General features: G+C 39.4%; 1 protein-coding gene across 7 annotated transcripts in view; it reads left to right on the top strand.

Moving 5' to 3' along the window:
* Positions 1-3,115: 3,115 nt before the first annotated feature.
* The window catches only part of Znf148 (zinc finger protein 148), a 145,105-nt gene continuing 127,533 nt past the window's right edge, over positions 3,116-20,687 (top strand). For 3 of the 7 annotated variants that reach the window (XM_046457898.2, XM_046457897.2, XM_058583528.1), the window contains exon 1: positions 3,118-3,314. The gene's annotated coding sequence lies outside the window, so the exon portion shown is untranslated. Of the gene's footprint in view, positions 3,315-20,687 lie in introns of all 7 variants that reach the window. The other 4 variants (XM_046457896.2, XM_046457893.2, XM_058583527.1 and 1 more) reach the window with 2 other exon arrangements.

Below are 20,687 nucleotides of genomic sequence, written 5' to 3'. Positions count from 1 at the left end.
AATCCTAGAGACTTGGGAGGCTAAGGCAGGAAGATCACAAATTTGAGGCTAGACTTAGCAATTTAGTGAGGTCCTGAGCAACTTAACAAGACCCTGTCTCAAAATTTAAAAAAAAAAAAAGAAAAAAGAAAAGAAAAAGGGGGCTGGGAATGTAGCTCAGTAGTAAAGTACTACTGGGTTAAAACCCAATACCTCCTCAAAACAAACAACTAACAAACCTCAATCTCAAAAGGTTACATGGTATAGCCCTCTATCTAACATTTTTGAAATGAAAAACCTACAGAGATGGAGATCATATTAGTAGTTACTAGAGGATAGGGATAGAGTGGGAAGGGGATTTATGAATACAAAAAGGTAGGGATTCCCGCCCCCCCCCTTCTGAGAATTGAGCCCAGAGTACTTTACCACTGAGCTACGTCCCCAGATAATATCTATCTATCTATCTATCTATCTATCTATCTATCTATATATATACACACACACACATATTTTTTATAACTTTATTGTATTTGTTTATATTTTTTTTATGTGGTGCCGAGGACCGAACCCAGTGCCTTACATGTGCTAGACAAGCGCTCTATCACTGAGACAGTAACTCCAGCCCTTAAAATATATTTTGAGACAGTATCTCCTGAAGTTGTCAAGGCTGGCCTTGAATTTGTGATCCTCCTGCCTTAGCCTCCTGAGTAGCTGGGATTATAGGTATGTGCCACTATGCCCAGCAGTTAAAAAAGCAAGTTCTTTTTAGGTGATGAAACAGTTCTGTCTTCATTGTAGGAGTAGTTACATGAGTCTATACATGGGATAAAGTTGTATTTAATTACACACACAAAATCCCATGTAGAAGTATGCAGGTTAAAAAATAAAATGAATACTAAGGAAGTTCTGTAGTACAGGTAACAGTAATGTGTCATGGTCAATTTTACTGATTTTGATGTCTTTCTAGAACTTTGTAAGACATCACCTTTGGGGGAAGCTGGGTGAAGGATAAATGAGACTCGGTGCTATTCACAACTTCTTGTGAGTCTCTCCATCTTTTGGGGATACCAGGAATTAAACCCAGGGGCACTTTAACCACTGAGCCACATCCCTAGAGCTTTTTAATATTTTATTTAGGGACAGGGTCTCACTGAGTTGCTGGCTTTGAACCTGCAATCCTCCTGTCTCAGCCTCCTGAGCTGCTGGGATTACAGATGTGTACCACTGAGAGGTGGGCTTGTTAATTTACATTAAAAGAATGAAACAAAGAAAGTAGAACAAAGTTGAATGAATGTAAATGCCTAGGGCTGGTGTTTGGGGAGGTAGCAAAAAAAAGTAGGGGTAACAAACTGGGGCTGAAAGAGTTTCACAAGTTTCAACTATTTAGGGCCTAAACTGACTCCTCACCATCACATCTGCTGTCAAACTACTATAGTGCTCCTTATTCTGCCCATTTTAGACAGCTGACAGTTGTTCTTTATTGTTTCTTGGTTATCATTTGGGGCAAAAAACTAGATGTATTCCAAATGGAAACAAATCAATTTTAGCCCCCATGGTGTAATCTCCAGGACTTCAGCCCTTTTTAGTTATTAGTTTCCCCATTGCCTAATACTGAAAGTCTAATTCTTTGCTGCCAGAGGGATTTTTTTATTTTAACATCTGAATTTGATGCCACTGCAGATATTAGAAGTTGCCAGAAGGCTGTCCTCCAGATAATTGTCCCTTGCTCTAGCTTATATCACTGTTTTGTTGCAATTAGCATACAGAATATGCACTGTCATCTTATTAAAATTTATATTTTTTAATGGAGGAAGCACATGGAGAGTTGATTGTGAAGCTGTGGCTTATCCTTGCTCTTCTTAGTTACCTGTGTCTAAATTAAGCTGACCCTCTGGGCCTCAGCTATTTCTAAACAGGCATCACGATTTACTAAGGTTAATGCCTGAGGGAACGTTAACCTTGCAGACAGTAATCTAATTCAGTGTCATCACAAGTGCATAATGCGGGAGTCTGGAGTTTTGCCAAAAAGCACTATTCAAATGAACATTCAGTTGGCAAGGTGGGTGTGGACCAGGGAAGAATTCTAGAAAAGGTTATATAGATATTTTAATGCCCTTTCCTTTCCCTTCAAAGTTTGTTTAAATATTGTAGAGATGTTCTAAATAAAACCTACATCTTATTATTAAGAAATCATAATGAAGGTGTTTCATCCTACAGAAAGTTCCTGATACTCATAATGTTCAATATTCACTGAGTATCTTTTATGTTACCTGGCTGACCTTGTGCTAGGGTGCGGACACAAAGATGAGTAATTGTAAGCCATTTTAGTACCGGCAAGCACCTCAGGGCGCCTAATAAATGTTAGTTAATGAAGGTACCCCTTAAGGAGGTCACAATTCGGCGAAGGTCACTTAAAGGGTCCCAAAGAATGAGACAACTGTGCAATTCTATCTCTGAAGAGAGCTTTACCAAGACCTTTGGGGCTGTACCGTCCGAGTTTTGGGTTTCAGGCGAAACGAGCACGAAATACTATAAGACCCTCTCCAACAGGGTCCAGGGCCAGAACTCTTAATCTTTCTCTGCTCAAAACCTGAATCTCAGTTTGCAGACACTAACAGGGTTTGTGACAAGGGCACATGGTTTCATCTTCCGGAAAAGGAGCTTTTGGGCTGATGGGGAAGAGGGCTAGGTAAGAGGATAAATGAAAAATCCAAGAAATTCTAGCCGACACCTTTCACCTAGGTCCTCGCCCCTTCCACTTCCCGAGGCCTGATGTCCTCCCGACTCCCAAGTCCTCCAATTCTTCGGGCGCCAGGCACAGACTGAGACTGAAAGCGGGGGTACCCCATCTAAAAGAGGTTTCCTCAGTTCCGATCTTTTCCAAACCGCTTCTCTACGGGGTTCAGCAGCGGGGGACCTGAGGTTCGGGGCCAGGTTCTCCGGCCACGCAGAGCCGGTGACACGCAGGCGCCGGAATCCAAGCCACGCTGGGTCTTCCAGCAGGTCTCTGCGCCAGGCGAGGGCGGGAGCCGCACAGCGCTCCCCAAGTACGGGGCTTCCCACAATGCACCGCGGCGGCAGTGGCGGCGACCGCGGCGGCGCTCTAGCCGCGGCATGTCTGCCTCTCTACTGCTCTGGGAGGAGGAAGAGAAGGAGGAAGAGGAGGAGGAGGAGGGGGAGGAAGAGGAGAAAGGCGCAGGGGTGGGAGCTGTTGCCGAAGCTGCCACAGTAAAAGTTCTCCCCCCTCCCCCTTTCCCCTCCTCTCACGGCCCCAAGGAAGGTTGAAGCTGCCACCGCCTGCAGTCGGTGACCGCGCGACTCGGCGCCCGCCCGCGGTAAAGCGCTCGGCCTGGCAGGCCCGGGCCCGGGGGAGGGCGGGGGAGGGGGAGGGGGCGGCGCGCGGGGGGAGCGCGCGGCGGTAACGGCCTGACCCTGGGGGGAGCGAGCCATGGCGGGGCGGGGGTCGGCCCGGGGACCGACCCGCCGAGGCCGCAGGGAACGGAGGGGCTGGCTGGAGGACGGGAGGAAGCAGGGCGCGGATGGTGGGTTGGGGGGTTGAGAACGGATAATGACGGGGGTGGCAGAGGAGAGAAGGCGGCCTCCGAGGCGTGAGGGGGGTGTCAGAGGTAGAGAGAGAGGTGGGATGCTCGCGTGCGGAGGCCACAAGGGTGCTGGGCGAGGGTGTAAGAGGCCGGGGAGACACCAGGTCTCTGTCCACCGTGCCTGGTGCAGTGCTTTATGTACCGCAGGCCTCAAGTCACTGGTGGTGCCCGAGTGTGCTCTTTGGTAGAAGGGAAGGGCAGGGGTTGGAGAAAAGGGAATGCTTGCGAGAAACATAGTGGGAGTGTGAAAGGGGGGAGAGAGGCCGGAGGGAAGATGCCGGATAGGTGGAGGAATGCAGGGGGTGGCTGTGGAGGAGTCTTGAGGATACTGGGGGGTGTTCATTGTGCAGATACCTTAGGTATTTCATTATGGAAAGAACTGAAGCGTTTCCAAGGCAAGGAAAGAAGGAATATAGGAGTTTCCGCGAATAGAAAGGAGAGCGTTTGAAGCAAGAAGGAGTGCTAAATGTTAGAAAAGATGCAGGGAATGCATAATAAAATAGACGTGGCATAATTAATAAATGCTGGCCCAAGGACTAAAGAGTTATTTCAGATGGTCCAGGATGGCCTAGTTCCGGACCTGTTTGGGCTCTTCAGTAGATGACATCTGGTAAGTGTGGTTCCTGGCTGTGGTTGGGGTCACTGAGAATTATAGTTCGGTCTGAGACATTTTGGTCCTGCACCAGTGAATATGAAAACCTCTGAAACGGACCTTGAGAAAGAGCCTGGCCTATGGGAATTCTTGAGGCATGGAGTTTACATTTTTAGCGAATTTGAAGTATTGTCACATCAGAGACTGGATGAACACTATCCTAGCAAATGCTGTAATAGAAATTACTTGACTTGGCGGTTTTCTTCTTCACTGCCCAGCTTTATTTGGTCCAGTGGAGCTTGTGCCTTATTATTCAGCCTGGATTGCAGTACATAAGATTATAATTGATGGTGCGGGGAGTCCGTTTATAGTGGCCCTTTGGAAGTTCCATTTGTTGCTCAAATGTGTCTGGTATACTGGATTGGTATCTCATACCTCTGGGGATGGTGGGAGATCTTTTGCCATTCACACATAGTTCCTGTTGTACTCTCACTAAGGCATGGTGGTATTGAAGAAAACAAATCTGCCAGCAAAATGTGGGCATGCAGACTAGAGGATCTAGAATATATGTTTTGGTCTTAGGTTGTTAGTTCAGATCTCTGTTATCATGAGGGCTAAAGGAACCTGAAGAGACTGGATACTTCTAGAGCCAGGCTGGAGGGACAATTAGAATCTCTATGTCAGGAAATGAATCAGGCTCTCTCTGTTGGATTTGCTGAGCCCACACTAGACCTGGTTTCCAAGAGGGAACTCTGGGCAAGAACCATGCTCTTAAAGTTTACCTGAATATTATTCACCTTTTGTTTTGAGAGAAATTATATGCACATTATGTTGAAAAGAGGATAGTAAGCATGTTACCTGTGAATTTATTTTTATTTATTTTTTTAATGTAAGTCTAAGTCAGGAGATTAATGGGGAAGATGGAAAGGGAAAAATCAGTCATGCATTCCTTTAGCAAAAATTTTTAAGGAATTAAGCTAATTTAGGATTAGATTGGAGAGAGACTTTCATTACAAATTTTCTTATAGAAAAATCCAGGATCATTATTTTAAATATTAGGAAACGTTTCAGTTTATTTGGAATTACTCACCTTTTAAAAGGACTTCCTTGTGTTACATAGTATGAGGTAACTATTTTTACTGTACTATGAGAGGATCAGTTTTTCTTCCCTTCTTATACTGTGTATTATATTTTTAATTGTAATTATGATGCACTTAAATATAGTATGTTAGGTTTTTTGTCTTACATTATGAAATAATGTCTCATAAAAATTGTTCTTAGGGGACTTAGAATGAAAAGCAATAGCCCAGTCTTGCCTGTCCATTGTAGTTCTGTTTTCCAGAGGCTACTACTTCCAAGCCTAAGTTTTAAGTTCTTTTCATACTTTTCTCCAGGTCTCTGTGTAATGGGCATATACCATTTTTTTTGATTTATCAAAATGACATTATCAAGGAGTCATGCTTCAATGAATGAAAGGATTTTTTTCCCCCGGTGTGTGGGGGGAGGTGAGTACTGGGAAATGAAGCTGTACCACTGAGCTATATACCCAGCTCTTTGGGGTCTTGCTAAGTTGTCCAGGCTGACCTTGGAACTTGTGATCATCCTACCTTAGTCTCCAGAGTAGCTGGGATTATAAGTGTACACCACTGAGTCTGGCAATGAATGAAAAGGATTTGTTATTGATATTATCTCCCTTTTCCTTCTCCTTTTTCATCTTTATAGTTGTTATTTTAGTTCTTTTATTTGATGTCTTATATCTTTAAATAATATGCTTAAGCTTCATTTTAGAGTCCAACAATTTAAGGCTGTATGTCTTCACTTCCCATTGTGTTAGATTAGGATTTAGACTAGCAGGACATGAAGTTGAGAGAAGCATTTAGAATTAGGCTGAAAATACTGGGTGAGATAATAAAGGGAAATTTGGATGGACCTTTAAGGAAAACTGCCTTGGAGAAAAGAGTATCTTTGAAGCATTAGATATACTGGTTAGGGGTGAGGAGGAGTTGCTTGACAGTGAAAATTATTCATCTTGGAATTAGTTACCAGGTTGCAGTATTCTTTGATAGTCTTCTGGAGAATTTCAGTGCATGAAGTCTGGAAGATTATTGAAATGACCACTGAATGTTCTTCCTAGGCTTCTATGGCTTTTTTTTTTTTTTTTTTGTGGTGGTTGTTCTGGGGACTGAACCCAGGGTTGCTTTACTACTGAGTTACATCCCCAGCTCTTTTTTATTTTTTATTTTTCAAAACCGGGTTTCACTAAGTTGTTGAGAATCTTGCTAAATTGCTGAGTTTAGCCTCAAACCTGAGATCCTTTTTCTTCAGCCTTCTGAATTGCTGGGATTATAGGCATGAATTACAGGGCATGATTTGTATGGCAATTCTTCCTTTTTCTTTTTCTTTTTTTTTTCTCTCTCCCTCCCTGCCTCTCTCTCTTTTTTCTTGTGCTGGGGCTTGAACCTAGGGCCTCGTGTATATGAGGTGAATGGCCTACCACTGAGCTACATCTCCTGTACTTTTAAAATTTTATTTTGCAACAGAATCTTGCTAAGTTGCCCAGACTTGCCTCAGACTTTGGATCTGCCTCAATCTCAAGTAACTGGGATTACAGATGTGCACTATTGCACCCTGATTGATTCCTGCTTTTAGGAAGGAATGGATTGGTGTGGAGAGAGTGTGTTTATGTGTGTGTGTTTGGGGTGTGTGTGTAAGGAGAGAGGACTAGAGAAATGTGATAAGGGCAAAAAATGAGGGATAGGGATTCTGGAAGTAATAATTTGGGAGGATGCTGGGCATTTTGATATAATTGATGTGCAGGAGATTTACTTTATGATGGTGAAACTGGTAGTTAAAGAAATGAGCATATTTCAGCCACTAATGCAGTGGGATTGTAGTGGAAAAACTCTGCTGCTTGTAGAGTCATAAAGTATTAGTGTTTTTGAAAATTTGTATATGAGGTCCAGGCCAGTGAGATGGATATAGGGAAAACAGAAAGATAATGCTCCACTTCTTTTAGGAAGTCTTGTTTAAGTAACTGCACCTTTTGAAAGGATTCCTTATTATTTATTTAACCACCAAGCTACATCCCCCAGCTTTTTTCTATTTATTTTGTGACTGAGTCTCACTAAGTTGCTTTGGCTGACCTTGAATTTGTTATCTTCCTGCCTCGGCCTCTGGAGTCCCTGGGATTACAGATGCATTGGGAATTACTGGTGGGAGCCACTTTGCCTTGTGTTCTTATTCTTAATAAAAATGGCATTCCTATGTAGATTTTTACTGTTAAATTTTGTATTTGCTTATGGGAATTATCCTCTTTGTTTTGCAAGTAACCTGCTCTAGAGCTGAGACTAATCTCTGGGGGAACTCTACAGCTTGATTCTTAAGTGTTTAATAAATAACCTGTTGAATGACTGCTAGAAAGTAGTGTTCACTGTTACTGATAATAGTTGGACTGTATGAAATTACTGAGTACTATGGGAATATTGTGGACAAAAGTGTGTGTGTGTTTGAGAGAGTGAGGACAGAGGGGTATTTGATTGGAGGGTTGCTAGCTTAAGGGGAAAAGACAGAATGGAATAGAATCAAACTGTAATAATCCTGCAAGTACATCAAATGGATAGAATCAAAAAGTCTTTTCTAACATAAGGCTTATTTAATCTGAGGTAAATCTGGTCTGGAGTGGGCACTGATTTAATTGGGGCTTTATCTCTAGCTTTTTAAGAATCAGCCTAATTTAATTCATTTTTAGGATAATAAAAAAAATTAGATGCTGGGTGCGGTGGTGTACTCCTATAATCCTAACTACTTGAGGCAGGAGGCTTGCAAGTTCAAGGCCAAACTTGGTAATTTAGTGAGACCCTGGCTCCAAAGGGGTGAAATGGTTGGGGGTGCAGCTCAGTGGTACAACACTAGCTTAGCATGTGTGTCCCTGGGTTTGGTCCCCAGTATTGAAAAAAAAAGTTAGATTTATTTCTTTTTCACTCAAGGAATTTATAATATTTACATTATTTTAAGAGAAAAAAGCAGTTGTAAAGTAATTTACTAACAGTGTATGATTTTAGAAAAATTAAAAAAAATATATCTCCAGGTGAGATTTTTGTATTTTGATAATCATTTTCAATAGTAGTGTTCAGAATTTTTTTTTAAATAATCTTTGAGCCTCTAGTGCTAATTTATACAATTTAACTATTTATTGAGTACTTATTGGAGAAGGGGACTAATAAAGGTGAGTAAAACATTGTCCCTATTCTTCAAGAATTTATAATTCCTCCAAGATGGCACATTTATAAATAATACAAATTATACTGTTATTCTGAATAGTGTCATTGTTGATGATTTTTTTTTACTTTAAAAGATTTTATTTTTAGCTGGGTATGGTGGTGCACACCTGTAATCCCAGCTACTGTGGAGGCTGAGGCAGGAGAATTGAAAGTTTAAGGCCTAGTGAGACCTTGTCTCAAAAAAAAAAAAAAAAAAAAAATTGAATTTTTTAAGAAATGCTGAAGATCAGTCAGTATCAAATAGAGTAAGTGAAGAGAAGTTTTACTTTAAATTCAGTTAGTTTAAAAAAAAAAAAAAAAAAGGAACGATTTCTTGGTTGACTAAGAAACTGATTTTTAGAAAATACTCCCTAAGAGGAAGCTGGAAATATTTTGAGCAGTGGTGATGACTTCATATTAGTTAGGCACTAGATAAATGTTGAGTGTATCCGATGGTTGGGTGGATGGAGTAAATAAATGAATAAATGATAGACTCCCAAGGTATCTTATTTTAAAGAGGACCATGATAATTTGAACTATATAAATAAGTTCTAGGTGCATTCATTAACAATTTCATTACCTTAAGCAAGATACTTCATGATTTAAGTTCACAAATGAGTTTTACAGACACTAAGTGCTGTAGGAGTTCAGAGAATGGAGACATGAATATTTGCTAAGGTTTGGGGAAAGAATTTAAGTGAACCAAACTTTAGCTATATACTTGAAAGAATTCCATAGGGATCTCAGAGGGGAACTAAATGGCTCCAAATTTCTCTTGCAGCCCTAGAATGAACCTAGAGTCTAGATCTATTTTTGTCTGAGTACTTTATGCCTGTTTCACTTTAGTTACTCCTTCTGGTTTGTTTCTTTTCAAATTCGGGATTGTTGGGTAGATGTTGAGCCCCCTGCAATAACTATGGGGTCTGTTTCCATCTATGTCCAGTGTAACTTTTAGTTTGTCCTATTCTGTGACTGTACCCTGTAAATTACTTAGTCTCTGTGAGTGAAAAGCATGAGTCAACTTGGCCCTGTTATCCTGGCATTTTCCTGCACACTTTTCTCAAAGCTGCTTTCTGAATTACGGAATAGAACAGACTGAACTGAGGGCATGTATCCAGTGGACACATGATTTTTTGAATAAGTGAGTGAATGAGAAGGTATGTGAGATAATTTAGAAGATCTGCATTATCCGTATGTTTGCTGTATCCGTTTCATTTATTCATAACTTGACATTTCCTTCGCAGGATTTAATGGGGCTCATAAAAATATGCGTTGGAAATGCATTAAAATAATTTGAGAAGGTCTAGTTGAAGAAAAAAATTGCAGAAGGCAAAATCTGTCTAAAGAATGTATAGGATTGTTATAATTAGAAGCATACTCAAAAAAAAAAAAAAAAAAGATTACCAGGTGTGGTGGTGCATGCTGGTTATCCCAGCTACTTGGGAGGCTGAGGCAGGAGCATCATAAGTTCAAGGCCACTTAGCAAGACTCTGTCTCAGAATGGGGGAGAAAAAGGAGACTGGTGGTTTAGCTTAGTGGTAGAGTGCTTGCCTGGTATTCTTAGGGCCCTGAGGTTCAATCATCAGTAAAGACGGGTATGTTTCAAGGAAAGCTTGAGAATATGGAGGGTAAAGAGGATTATTTGAAAGGGCTATTTTGAGGAGGAAGATGGTAAGGCTGTTTGAAGGATATGAATAAATAGAAATTTGGAATATTATAGAAATTATGTGATTTATAATTAAGAATTTCAGAAAATAAGGGGATGAGTTTTCTTTATCAGATAGTATATATTATATATTGGGATGAGTTTTCTTAACACATGAAACATGTTGGTCATATGAAAAAGCATTTTGCATAAATTTTTATACAATCATCACAAGTGTATCATAAGAATACACTGATTCTCAGTTTTATCATCAGGAAATTGGTAATGCCAAATATTACTAAAGCTGTTTTTTTTTTTTGCGGGGTGGGTGGGTGCTGGGGATCAAACTCAGGTCCTTGAATACACTAGGCTCTATTATTGAGCTACATTCTCATCCTCCCAATGTTTAAGTTAAAGGGTAGAAAATGCATTTGACTAGGTGAGGAACCTGGGACTGCATTTTAATGGCATAGAATTGGATTTTTAGCTAGACTTTGAAGGGATAGGTAGATCTGACTGGTAAAGGTTATTAAAAGAGAGCATTACAACCTTAGGGATTATTAGCATAAATAAAACCTTGGGTATTAAAAGCCTAGGATCTAAAGAGAAATGGTTAAGTTTTTTTTTTTTTTTAAACTATGATCCACAGTAAGAAAAACAAGCCACATCTTCACTTAAAAAAATACATGTTTGTGTGTATGTATAAAACAGAAATTTCAGGAGCTGGGATTGTGGCTCAGTGGTAAAGTGCTTGCCTAGCATATGTGAGGCACTGGGTTCAATTCTCAGCACCACATACAAATAAACAGACAAAATAAAAAATTTCATCAACAACTAATACAAATATTTAAAAATCCCAGAAATTTCATATAATAAACTGTTCTTAATACTATCCTTAATAGAATAACTATCCTTACCATATTGGATGATTGGATGTGCTTGGATGATATTTATTCTTTTTTTTTTTTTTTGGTACTGGGATTGAACCCAGGGTTGCTTAACCACTGAGCCATATCCCCAGCCCATTTTTGTATCTTATTTAGAGACAGGGTCTTGTGGGGGATGACAGGCCTGTGCCACTGTGCCCAGCTGGATGATATTTATTATTATTTTTTTTAAAAAAGGAAAACAGAGCTTGCTGCAGGGTGGGGTTGGCATTACCTATTAAACTGATTTCATGATCAACTGAACAATTCATCACAACCTGTAATTTGGAACATAGAATTCATGAATAGGACACAGTATGATAGAAAGTAAAAAGAGTCAGTTGGTGTTGGGTAGAAAATGGATGACCTTGAAAGCTAAACCAAGTAGTTTGTATTTGATATGACATGGTGTTGTGCTTAGTAAGCAAACAGAAGCTGGGTTTGAGTCTTAGACCTTCTATTTACACAGTCTATGATTGTAGAGAATTACTTCCTTTCTGATTCTCAGTTTTATCATCAGGAAATTGGTAATCATTATACCTTCCTGTGAGGGGTTGTTGTGAGGATTTGAGGATTAAAGTATGTTAACAAAGGATTAAAGTATGTTAACATGTATCATTAATGTATGGCTATTGAGCATTTTTAAGTAGAGAATTGAGCCAAGTAGTATATATTGAACCCAGGGCTTTGTATATGCTAGGCAGGTAATATGCTAGATTATAGCACTGAACTATACCCCTAGCCCCAGAAAACATAATCTCACTATAGCTATACCATAAAGAATTGGGGCCACTATGGTAGTAAAGTAAGTTTGGAGATAAGAAGACCAATTAGGTTACTAGAGAAATTAAGAAGGGCTTGAATTAACAGTAGGATTAGAAATGAGGGGATGGGATGGGATTGGAGGTAGGACTGGAGGACTGGAAAAATGACTGTAAATTTATACTTGTGGAAAAATTCAAATGGCAATAGCTGAAATTGAATTGCATTTTAGGGTAGTTTATTGGAGTACAGTAGATTAGATAGTATAGTTTCTTTTATGTAATAGGTGCTTAATTATTTGTTGAATGATTAAATATGGGAATTGTAAAGAATTGAGAGTTGAGACAGTGATGTATGGATATAAGACGGAGGGGTTAGATTCTAGGGTGTTTTCAGTGGACTGCCAGGATGTACTTATATGGAATATTTTTGTACCCTTGCTGTGTTCAAGTTTTCATGGTAGGCAATGTGCAGAATACATATTTTTATATGACATAGTCCATGTTCTTCAGGGAGTTATCTGGGGACAAAATGGGGGTAATGACATAAATATAGCAACTTTGATCAGATTTGGGTTTGTGGAGAAACTGGGGTGTAGCTTAGACCTTGCAGGGTAAATAGAATTGTAGTAGACAAGATGGTGAGAGTTGGCATTCTAAGAAGAGATATGAGTGACACAAAGATTCTGGGTGTGTTTAGGGGTTGACAGTTTAAATTAGTTATACTTTAGGGTTCATTTTGAAGAATGGAGGGAAATCAAGCTGGGAAGTAGATGGAAGGCCTCAAAATCCGGGCTTAATTGGTTTTTAAAATTTATTTATTGAGATATGACACATACTAAGGGTACAGGTAAATGAGTTTTTGTTAGGTGTACATTTATATACCCACTACCCAGCTTAATACAGAGAATAAATAGAGAATATATAATAGAGAGAATATATCTCAGAAGGCTACCTTATGTATCTCCTCCAAGTTGTTTCCTATAACCCACAGTAACTATTGTGATTTCTGAATCATAATAGAGTAATGCTGTGCTTTTGAACTTCATATAAGTGGAATCATACTTTTCTGTGTCAGTTTCTTTTGCTTGACATTATTCTGTGAGGTTGATCATGTTGCATATAGTTATAGTTCATTCTTTTTCATTACTTCTTGAGATTCCATTATGTGAATGTACCACAATGTAATTATCCATTCCATAACTGTTGGACAGTTGAGTAGTTTCCATTTTGGGGATGTCTAAAGAGTTTTAACTTGACTCAGGTGGTATTGGGAAACTATTGATGACTTGAGTGGGGAAATGAGGGAGCTTAAGAATGCTATCTGGTGACATTTTCTTTTTTGTAATGAGGAGAGCATGGTAACTGGGAGACAAGAAGGCTACAGCAAGAGTGTGAAATATTGAGGATCCCAGTTGGGAATGATGGTAATGGAAATAAAAGGAAAGGGATAGATAGATATGAGATACCTGAAAGAGCTAGGTGTGGTGGCACATGTCTGTAATGCCAGCAACCTGGGAGACTTAGGCGGGAGGATCACTAGTTGGAGGCCAGCCTGTGTAATCTAGTGAGACCCCCATCTCAAGATAAAAAATAAAAGGACTGGGGATGTAGGTCAGTGATGGTTTGAATACCTACTACTAGGAAAAAACCAAACCAAACAAAACAAATACTTCAAAATACCTCAAAGAAAGAATTGGGGGGGTTGGGGTTGAGGCTCAGTGGTAGAGCGCTTGCCTGGTATGTGTGAGGCACTGGGTTTGAGCCTACCTATTCACCACATAAAAATAAATAAAATAAAAGTATTGTGTCCATCTACAACTAAAAATATTTAAAATATTTATAAAAATTGAGGAATGATGGTGGAATGAGTTAGACATCATTACCCTAAGTACATGTATAAAGATATGAATGGTGTGAAAATACTTTGTGTGTGTGGCTTAAAAAATTGTGCTCTAAATGTGTAATATGAAATGAATTATATTCTGCTATCATGTATAACAAATTAGAATAAATAAATAATTTAATAAAAAGCGAATTGAAAGGGACTTTTGAGAAACAGTAGAGAAAAAGAAAGTGGAAGCTCTAGGGCTTGTAACCTGGGTGACTGAGAATTTTGATGCCATTAACAGAAATTAATTTGATTAGTTAGAACTATTTTGGTATTTTAAGACACGTTGATCAGTGTGTAAGGTACCAATGGAAATATCCATGGGGGAGTTATCTAGCTAGAGTTAAAAATACTGGATTGAAACTGAGGAAAGAGGTTCAGTAGAGATTTGGGAATATGTACAGAGAGTGATAATTGAAGCTACTAATTCTGGATTTGGTAGGGCAGTGATGGTTATGAAATTATTTGGACTGATAATTAAAGTGTTAATTGGAACAAGTAGTTGAATCTAGCTAAAAAGAAGTCATATATTAAATTCCTCAGGAATATATGTAGATTGTAGCAGAGGGTGATGGTTTAAAGCTCGTTTAGGGGGCCTAGGGGAAGATATCCATATGGAGAACAAAAATGTAGATGCATTGGTGAGGAATGAGACCCCGAAGTGGAGGGAAATAGAGAAAGTTCCAGAACAAAACTTGTGAAAGTGCCCACAATTTAAACTTAAGAAGAGAAACAGTAGTCTTTTGAGACAGAAGCAGAAAGCAGAGAGATCAGAGTGTAATGATACACTAAGAATCATTTGCAAGAGTGTGTACAGAGTAGAATCATGTGCCTATACAAACCAAGGTGGTAGTCCACGTCTCATTGTCAGAGGATAAAGACTTAGATAGTGGCTCATAGGATATGTTACATAGAATTTTTTCTACTTCTCTTTCTTTTTCCCTTTGTGGTCTTCAAGAGAGCAATTCAGAGACCAAGATGGAGGCTTACTGGTAGAGTGGATTGGAAGAATAGAAAGCAATGAATGTAGGAATTGTATTAACAAGTTTAGTTTGGAAAGGAAGAACAACTTTTCTAAAACTGGAGGCAAGAAGTAACAGATGGATGAAGATAGAGCATTTTAAAAGTTGTAAAGAGGATTACAGGTGGAGAAGGTGTGATTTAAGGGAATTTTGTGGAAGGAATTGATTATTTGATAGGATTAAGGATTTAAATATGAAATTGATTTAGATTAGTTAAGGAAATGGAGAGTTGTATTTAGAATTAATCTGTTGTGGGAGATTTCATGGCTTTCTGGAGGTGTTTAAGACCCAGTGTGTGGGTGTGGAGAAGACAGATGATGAGGATAGTCTGTCTCTGGGGAGATGCATAGTGAGTATAATGGAAGGTCATGATATTCTGTAGAGGACAGTACTGAAATGGCTGAGGGACAGTTTTAAATTATGTAGGAAACAAGTGAGCTAAATGATGGTAAAGAGTATGTGTGTAAGTAGAATATATGTGGTTGTGTTTAAAAAGAACGGGGGTCTCAATTGGTGGCCTGTTTTTCAGTATGTACATGTGGCTAGCTGAAGTGCAGATGCTGGTTTTAGGAGCTGAGGAAGGCCAGAGTGTAGAAAGTTTTTTTATCCTCATTGTTGAGGTCATTGAGAATAATGACTGAATATGGGACAGAATGGGATTGAAATTATTGGGGAAAAGAGTACTCTGAAGTTTGATAGATGTTAATAGTTTAAGTGAATAAGATGGACTGCAAACCAATTTTTTAGTGATAGAGTAACAGTGGGAATGACCTTGAGGAGCCCAAAGCAGTAAGACTTTTTATCAAGCTGAAGGAATAGGAGAGTGATAGAGCTAAGACATGAAAGGAACAGGTTTTCCAGAAAAAAATCAAGCTTGAGACGAAAGGAAATGGTCACAACAATCCACCTAAGAGATGATAAAAATCCAAGTTGTTTTGTGGCCCAGGGATTGAGGGAAATAGATGGATTTGTTTGTTATATTCATCATCATTTCTGTCAATTCTTTTATTTAGAGCATAGATGATATTTTGCAGAAGCATAACTACTCATTTGTAATATGTTGATATAAATTCAGTGTGTGCATTTTTTTAATATTTACTTTTTTTAGTTATAGGTGGATCCATATCTTTATTTTTACGTGGTGCTGAGGATCGAACTCAGTGCCTCATGAGTGCTAGGTGAGCGCTCTACCTCTAAGCCACAATCCCAGCCCCAGTGTATGTATTTCTTTTTTCAGCAATGGGGATTGAACTCAGGGAAGTCTTACTGATCTGCGTTCCCAGCTCTTTGTACATTTTAAGATAGGATCTTGCTAATTTGGCCAGGCTGCCCTCAAACTTGTGATTCTCTTTCCTTAGCCTCCCGAGTAGCTGGGATTGCAGACATGTGTCACTGTGTCTGGACTTTTTATTATTTTAAATCTTGAGCATTCTAATCTTAGGGGTTGAATCCTTTGTCATCTTCCATATACTTACCTTCATTGATGATATTTGAAACTTAGACCAGGCCTCTTATTTTTTGGTTTATGTCTCTGCTTCTGAACTGTAATTTGTCCATTTGTGTAGTAGTGTTCATTTTTGTCAGTCTTTTGCCTTCTGTCGCCTTTTCCCTTGTATTACCAAAGACTTGACTCTCAAGTAGGTGACTAAATGTGCCTTAGTGTGGTCCCAGCAACTGGCATACATTTATTTATTTATTTGTTTATAGTACTGAGGATTGAACCCAGGGGTATTCTATCATTGAATTATATCCTCAGCTTTTTTTTCTATTTTATTCTGAGACAGTCTTGCTAATTGCACAGACTGGCCTTGAATTTAAAAATCCTCCTGAATTGCTAATCTTCTTGCCTCAGCTTCCTAAACTGGAATTACAGGCATGCACCACTATGCGTGGTGCAACTGACATTTAAAAAAAAAAAATTTTTTTTATTATTAGTTGTTCAAAAACAACTGACATTTTTAAACCATTAAGTGATCAATGCTATATGCTCCAAATATGATTTACATTTTATATTCCTCACGTGATTAACTCTTTCATCCTTTGAGTAAAGAATGCTTTTCCTGATCTTCCCTGTTCAGGTCAGAGCTTTTGATATTCATGTTTCAGAGAGAGAACATATGTAAGGGAAAAACATGAAGTGGCAATGAGAAAAATATGACAAGGCACAGAGTATTGGTGTTTCATCCTAGTGTAGCTTTAGTTCCAGCATCCTGACTGCTGGCATTCATTATTATTTTTTTTTTCCCTTAACTTCTTCATCTGGTCACTCATCAAATTTAATAAGGAAGACTTCGAGTTTGAAGGTCTAAGAAAGCCTGAGGATGTTACATCTCAAGATTTTTTTTTTTTTTTTTTGGGTGCTGAGAATGCAACCCAGCCTAGCATGTGCTAGGCAAGCACTTTTTACAACTGAGTTACATCCCTAGCTCTCAACTCAAAACTTGGCTTAACATACAACAACCTTGCCTGAAGTGATCTAGAATTATTTCCAGGACCTGCCTCAGCCATACTTGAGCCTTGTGGAGTTGGGTGTGTTCTGAGTATTTGGGTGGATTGTGTGGGTTAGGATAGTGATGGATATCTTAAGGTCTTGGGAGGGGTTATTTTAGAAATGGAGAGTTGTTTTAAATAATAACTATTTAAGTTTGACATAGATAATTGACTTCATAAGATAGGGTTTGGATGCTTGAGCATCTAGGTTGGATGTTTTCCTTGCCAATTTGAGAAGAGCCAATATACAAGGCATTAGAATGAAATACACACTTGGTGTTGTGCAGAGTCCTTGTAATATGTGTGTTTGTCAAAATGTATGCACTTGTATGTGTAGATACCCATAATAAGAATTTGTTCATTCGATTAGGTTATATAATTAGTATTTAGGGAAATGGGCCTGGTAGTCTTTAAGTTATGAGTGATTCAAATGAATTGTTAGAAAGTATTTGGAAAGATTTTAGTCAAGTTATTGGGATGTGCTTAGGAAATGGATTTTTCAGTGACTAGCGGCCGCTCTGGAATAGTTTCACTAAATTTGAGGGCATCTTGGGGCAAATTTGTGTGTTAAGTTGTAAAGTGTTTGCTTTGAAGGAATGAAGGAACAGATGAGAAAAATGCAGTTTGGAAGTTATGTATGAATTGATTTGGTAGGAGCTGATAAAAATAAAAGTTTTATTTAAGAGACTTTTGAATAGCCAAGTTGTGGAAGAAATTTATGAAGCTTGTTAGTATTAGAAAAGTAAATTTCTAAAGAGTAAAATGGAACGATGTTTCAGGGAAAAATTCTTTAGGGAAAAATACAGCTTTTAGGTTAAAAACAGGTCACGGATAACTAGGATGAAAAATTAAGATATGGAGAAGGAAGCGTAAGAGGAAGGATTATGGAAGACATTACTGAAAGATTTTTTTATTGTAAGCCTATGTTACTACAGGGCTGTGTTCTGGGATGTTGTGTTGGATAGTACTTTTGATGACTGGTTTTGTAAGGAAAGGGGCCATGGTTTGTAGGGGTGCGGATTTTTACCTAGGATCATTAAGCGTCTTTATTAAAAAACCCAGGAAGTAGGAATTCCGGTTCGGTGGGCTTTTGGAGCTGGCCGGATTGGATCAGATGCTTAGGCTGGACTTCCCTGGCGCTCCGCTGGGCTGCGGGCGGAGCTGCAGCACAGAGCTCTGCGGCTGTGGGCCCGAGCTCAGCCGAGCGGAGCCGGGTGGAGCCGAGCCCAGCCGAGCCAGGCCCAGTGGCGCTACTGGGCCGCTGGGACCCGCGCGCGCTTGGGGTTCCTCGGGGGCGCTCCATTAAGTGAGCAGGCCCTTGGTCCGGGCAGCCTGGGTCAGGGGAGGGTCTTTTGCTGAGTGTTCAAACAGACCTCCGCACGCGGCTCCCACGGCTTCCTTTTGTTGTGTTTGGGAGTGTGTGTGCGCGCAGGCGTGCGCCTGTGCCGGGAGGCGGTGGCGGAGTGCTGAGAGGTTGGCGCTGAGAGGCCGGCGCTTTTCGCTTTTCTGCGCGGCTGCTGGCGTGCCTGGGCCTTGGCTGACGGTGGGGCCCCGCGGCCGCTGGACACTGAGTCTTCCGGGTCGGCCTTGCAGCCCGCCGTGAGATGGGGAACTTTGTGAGTGCTCCTCAATGGCTAACAAGTGTCTGCCTGGTAGCTGGGCTGCCGAAGGCTAATGGACTCCTTCCTCTCCCCACCAACTCTGTTCTTGCAAATCTTCTGTTGGACTGAGTTGTGTGTACAGTTTTAGGGTCTGTGAAAAGATCAGGCTGGTAACTTGGTCTACTAGACAAGTAGTTTTCTACTTGGAATCAAGAGCAAAAAATGTATTCTTCTGTCCTTATATTGGCTGAGCTAGTAAAACCTCTAAGTCTGGTGGTAGGAACTAAGGCCGTTGCAAATTTTGCTCTCCAGACTTTGTCAAGCACTTTCACAGTGCCGAGAAAGAAATACTTACATAGTAGACGAAAAGCTAAAGTTAGGAAATACAAAGTTGAAGCTCTTCTCCACTCCATAGCTGGAATTTAAAGGAGGCTTTTTGTCTTACATAATAATTATGACTTTTTCTGTTCACATATAGAATTTTGCAAAACAAGTATGGTGTGATTTGAAAGAAAAGCTCTCTTATTAATTTTATGAGGAAAATTGTAAAGGCACCACAGAATTTTGAAATTTCAAGTATGTTAAATATTGCTATAAATAAAATCCTATTCAGATTTTTTGATTTAATAAATCTAAAAATATTTTTGCAGTTGTCCTTTGGGTGTAGGAGGTAGTCCTGGGTTTCTCTGTGGGCAGATTTTCAGTATTGTCAGCATGATATGGGTGTAGAACCTTAACCTGAGTGAATAATTTGCTTGAGATTACCAGTCTGTTTTGCAGCTGGGAATAGACTCTGGGTCTCTTATTCCCAGTCTGGTGACCTATCCAAGAATAGACTAATGAAACTGGGTATTTGCCTGTTTGGAGGAAAATATGACCAAATTGGTTTTATAGTGTGTATTTAAATAAGCTAAAAAGTGAACTTGGGAACCTTCAATTTTGTTTAAGTACTTAAGTTTAACTGTAATTCTCTGTGCTGGATTGTTGTCCTTTCTTTTTTCGTAACTTTTTTTTTTTAGTTGTAGATGGACACAATACCTTTATTTCATTTATTTATTTTTATGTGGAGCTGAGGATCCAGCCTAGGGCTTCACATGTGTGAGGCCAGCGCTCCACCACTGAGCCACAACCCCAGCCCTGTTGGCCCTTTCTTTACAAGCATAAAGGACTTGAGAATATTCCTCAGTGTTACTTTAAATGGGATTTGTACCATATTTATGTTTGATTAAAATAGATGCTTATGGTATTCAAATTTTTTTTTTAGATGTTGATGGACCTTTATTTTATTCATTTATTTATATGTGGTGCTGAAAATTGAACCCAATGCCTCACATATGCTAGGCAAGTGCTGTACCACTGAGCCACAACCCCAGCCGCTATGGTATTTAACTGTGGGTGGATGTTTTTCACGTGGATAATCACATTAATTAGAGAATAGCAAGTGACTTGACTGTTTAGCCTCCTTGAAAAATGCTAGGTAGAAGAGGAATTATGTCAACTTTATTAATCTCTATTTAAAACCTTTATTTTTTATTGAGGATGCTCAACAGCATAGAGATAGAGTAACTGAGAATTTACTCCACAGCTTTGTGGGCTGTTTCTCTCATTAGTACATTGGCCTCACACAACATTTGGTTAAGGTTTATTAAGTTGGCCTCCTACAAAAGAGTACCTTGTCTTTTTATAGTATCTGACATGCAGTTGGACCTTTTTGTTTTGATAGAAAATCATTCCCAGTGCTTTTCTTCCTATATCACAAAATAAAACAATCTTTCTTCATTTTTCCCATCTTCAGAAAGCTCTAGAGTATTTTAATCTAATATAATGGTTCTCAAACCAGAGATGATTTTGGCAGTATCTGGATACATTTTTGGTTTTCTTCCTGGGAGACTGTTTGCTTCTCATTGGTAAATGCTAAA

The sequence above is a fragment of the Marmota monax genome, unplaced genomic scaffold (genome assembly GCF_021218885.2).
Source record: "Marmota monax isolate L192 unplaced genomic scaffold, Marmota_monax_Labrador192_F-V1.1 WCK01_AAM20220418_F8-fsc00052, whole genome shotgun sequence".
Taxonomy (NCBI): Eukaryota; Metazoa; Chordata; class Mammalia; order Rodentia; family Sciuridae; genus Marmota; species Marmota monax.
The sequence above is the reverse complement of the archived record's forward strand: the minus strand, read 5'-3'. Positions and strand labels throughout refer to the sequence as shown.